At 37.2% G+C, this 4,602-nt stretch overlaps 1 pseudogene; it reads right to left on the minus strand.

Annotated features, from left to right (window-relative positions):
* Positions 1 to 480: 480 nt before the first annotated feature.
* LOC129010713 (small integral membrane protein 10-like protein 1) lies at positions 481 to 2,949 on the minus strand (annotated as a pseudogene).
* Positions 2,950 to 4,602: the final 1,653 nt, after the last annotated feature.

A 4,602-nucleotide genomic window follows, 5' to 3' on the forward strand; every position in this document is an offset into this window, starting at 1 on the left:
AATCTCTACTAATCACCTACTCTAAGTCTAGCTCTGCCAGACCTATTTATTTCTTTAAGACACTAAAACTCTGCCGAATTAACAGAATTATAGCAGAATTCATCAGTATTCCTGATGAACATAGATGTAAACATTCTTCAAAAAATACTAGTGAACCAAATTCAACAGCATATTCATCAAAAGACCATTCACCATGGTCAAGAGAGATTTGTCCCAGGGATGCAGGGATGGTTCAATATATGCAAAACAATAAACATGATACATCATTGTAACTATATTTTGTCTATTAGCAGAATAAAAGATAAAATCAATATAATCATTTAAACAGGTGCAAAAAAGAATTTGATAAATTTCAACATCTTTTTATTACAAAAACTTTCAACAAATTAGTTTGGAAAGAATGTACCTCAACAAACAAAAGGTTATATGTGACAAACCAACAGCTAACATTATACTCAATGGGGGTAAAGCTGAAAGCCTTTACTCGAAGACCTGGAACAGGAAAACAATGTCCACTTTTACCACTTCAATTAAACACAATCATATAAGTCCTAGCCAGAGCAATTAGGCAAAAGAAAGAAATAAAAGGCATCAAAACTGGAAAGGTGGAAGTTAAATTTTCCCTGTTTGCAGATGACATGATCTTATATAGAGAAAGAACCCTAAAGAACCCACCAAAAAACTGTTAGAACTAATAAATGAATTCAGTAAAGTTGCAGGATACAAAATCAACACACAAAAACTAGTAGCATTTCTTTTTTTTTTTTTTTGAACTTTTAAAACCGAAGTTTATTTATATTAGTTTTTAATCAAAGAAAAACATATACATAGCTAAAAAGAAATCAAATAATGCTGTTGGATTGGTAGTGAAAACCAGCAAATCTTTGCCTTTTCTCTACCCACCCCTGATTTCATTTTTCCAGAGACAACCACTTTTAACCCTTAGCAGTTTCTTATTGTAGTTTTTGTTTGTTTTGTTTTGTTTTTTTCTGAAAAGACATGTGTATACTGCTTTTTCTGGACTTTTCTACAACAGATCTTGATTGGATTGCCACCATTACACACACATCTCTCTTCTCTCCTATCCTTCCAATGTTATAGAATTATTTCTTATAAAATCAGTATTCAGTAATTACATAATTATGACTAACTTTATATGGCTAGTATTGTTCACAGTTGAGATATGCAGTGTAGTTTTTGAATTTTTATTTTTCCTGGGGTTCATAATTACCTCAGTTTTGTTTTCTTAACAAAAGAAAAATTTGCAGATCACTAATTTATCCCCATGCTCTCTGGAAAATGAAAGCTCTCTAGTCTATATTCAAATACACCAGGTACTCTATTAATTTTTATTTTTTCAAATATTCTACCTGAGTTCTCCATCTTTAGGCATTTCCTGTTGACTTCCTACTGTTCTCCCCTACCATTCTCCCTCTTTAATACAGTTATATTACTATTTTAGAAACTTTATGGTTACCTTGTAAGTAATAAATGTCTTTTCTCCCTCAACAACAGACCATATCTTTCAACTTCCTCCTTTTTTTTTTTTTTTTTTTTTTGAGATGGAGTTTCGCTCTTGTTGCCCAGGCTGGAGTGCAATGGCGTGATCTCGGCTCACTACAACCTCCGTCTCCCAGGTTCAAGCTATTCTCCTGCCTCAGCCTCCCGAGTAGCTGGGATTACAGGTGCCTGCCATCACACCCGGCTAATTTTTGTATTTTTGGTAGAGACGGGGTTTCACCAAGTTGGCCAGGCTGGTCTTGAACTCCTGACCTCAGGTGATCCTCCCGCCTCGGCCTAACAAAGTGCTGGGATTACAGGTATGAGCCACTGTGCCTGGCTCAACTGTCCACTTTATAAGGACACTATCACCGTTCCATTTACCTTCCTCTCTCTCCTTCAACGTTCCCACTTGTATTTCCGGCTGATATTTTTAAAATATGGCAGATAACACTTGCATTCCACTTGGTAACCTTAATTAAGTATGCCCCTAATCAACAAAAATCATCAACAGCATTTTTATTTTATGGTTATTTAAACATTATTCACTGAACAGCCAAGCTTTGTGCTAGGAAGGGATTTCTTTTTCTTTGGCTCCAAGCTCTTGATTGACATCCTGCCACAGGAGCATTGAAATACAGCCCATTTTCTTATACTCTCACCATTCATTCAAAATCTTGCAGCATTTTATATTTGGTACTTGGAGGAGGATGCTTTTCCTGTACACTTTTATTTTTTTTTCACCTAGTTTCTAATTATTATTGTTTTCTCTTGTGGGATGAAGAAGTATATGCCTTCTATATCATATCCTTAATACCTTCAGCTTCTTACTCCTTGAAGCCTTGCTTACAATCCAATCCAATATTCCTGAAGTTTACTGATATTTTTTCCTGAAAATTTTAGCCTTTAGAAAAAAAAAAAAAGCGTTCTCTGACCTTTTTCACGTCCTGAAATTTGTCAGATGTTTATTTTAAGGTTGCATAGTTTCTTAGATCTTTTCAAGGTTCTTAACTGAAGTTCTCTGTTCCCGGAGTCGCATATTTCCTCTTTCTAGGAATTGCAGGCTCTCGGTGCTCCCAGAGGAGTTCCACTGGCAGTGAAGAGCCCAGCCACGAAGGGCGCCTGAGCACTCTCAAACAGACTGTGGGACTCGAAGTAGGCAGCTCTGATGCGCCGCGGAGGCCCCTGGGAGTCTGCCATCATGCTGTCCCGGGAGGCCCAGGCCGGCAGCTCAGTCGCGGCTCTAAAAGTGTACCTGCAAGCAGATGTTGAGGATCACAGAGCCTGCAACGACGTACAAGTATTGGAAGTTCATGAGTGCCAGGCCAGCTCAAAGAAGGCAAGGAGGGTGTGAGAGAGTCCCTTGCAGAAGACCGCGTACGAGGTGGGGGCCGCAGAGGGGCTTGAGGCCCTGATGGCCAAGGAAGACGGAGCAAGGGGCAGGGCCATGGGCCTAGTGTGGCCCCCCGCTCAGGTCCTGGGGCCAAGGTCCGCAGACCTTCTCAGCGATGGCCAGGACTGGTGGCGAAGGAAGGCAAAGCAGCCGCTGCAGCTCCGTCCAGTGCAGCAGGAGCAGGTCCTCCAAACTAGTAGTATTTCTATAGGTTAATAGTGAACTACCTAAAAAAGAAATCAAGAAAGCAATCCCATTTATAATAGTGCCAAAAAACCCAGGTATAAATAATATAATCAAGGAGGTGAACGATCTCTACAAAGAAAACTGTGAAATACTGATGAAGGAAATTGAAGAAGGCACAAATAAATGGAAAGATATCCCATGTTCATGGGTTGGAAAAAATCATGTTAAATGTCTGTATTACCCATAGTGATTTACAGATTCAATGCAATCCCTGTCAAAATAGCAATGACATTCTTCATAGAAACAGAAAACAATGTTTAAATTTGTATGGAAGCACAAAATACCCTAAAGAGCCAAAGCAATCTTGAGCCAAAAGAACAAAGCTGGAAACATCACAGTACTGAATTTCAAAATATCCTATAAGCTATAGTAGCCAAACAGCATGGTACTAGCATAAAACAGACACATAGACCAATGGAACAGAATAGAGAATTCAGAAATAAATTTACATATTTACAGCAAACTGATTTTGACAAGAATGCCAAGAACATACACTGGGGAAAAGACTGTTTTTTCAATAAATGGTATTGGGAAAATTGGATATCCATGTGCAGAAGAATAAAATTAGACCCTTATCTCTCACCAGATACAAAAGTCAACTCAAAATGGATTAAATACTTAAATATAAGATTGAAAACTATGAAACTACTAGAAAAAAATATAGGGGAATACTTCATGATATTGGTAGGAGCAAGGAGCTTTTGGAAAAGGCCTCAAAAGCATGGGCAACAAAAGCAAAAATGAACACATGGGATTTCATCAAACTAAAAAGTTTCTGTAAAGCAAAGGAAACAATCAACAGAATGAAGAGTCAATCTACAGAATGGGAGAAAGTATTTACAAACTATACATCTGAAAAGGGTTTGATATCCAAAATATATAAGGAACTCAAATAACTCAATAGGAAGAAAACAAAGAACCCGATTTAAAAATGGGTGAAAGACCTGAATGGACATTTTTCAAAAGAACTTTTGCAAATAGTCCACAGGTACATTAAAAAATGCTCAACATCACTAAACACTAGGGAAATGCAAACCAAAATCACAGTGAGATATCACCTCACTCCAGTTAGAATGGTTATTATCAAAAAGACAAAAACAAAACAAAACAAAACAAAAAAAACAAGTGTTAGCAAGGAGTGGAGAAAAGAGAAACCTTACATGCTACTGTTGGGAGTGTAAATTAGTACCATCATTATGGAGAACAGTAGAAGAGTCTTCAAAAAATTAAAAATAGAAATACCATATGATCTAGTAATCCCACTACTGGGTATACAGTCAAAGGAAAGGAAATAATATCTCCTGCACTCACCTATTTATTGCAGTACTATTCACAATAGCTAAGATATGAAATCAACCTGTGTCCACCAATGGGTGAATGAAGAAAATGTGATATATATGATATATATCATACGTAAATATATACACACATATATTCACACATACAATGGAATACTATTCATC

This window comes from Pongo pygmaeus, chromosome 10 (genome assembly GCF_028885625.2).
Source record: "Pongo pygmaeus isolate AG05252 chromosome 10, NHGRI_mPonPyg2-v2.0_pri, whole genome shotgun sequence".
Lineage (NCBI taxonomy): Eukaryota > Metazoa > Chordata > Mammalia > Primates > Hominidae > Pongo > Pongo pygmaeus.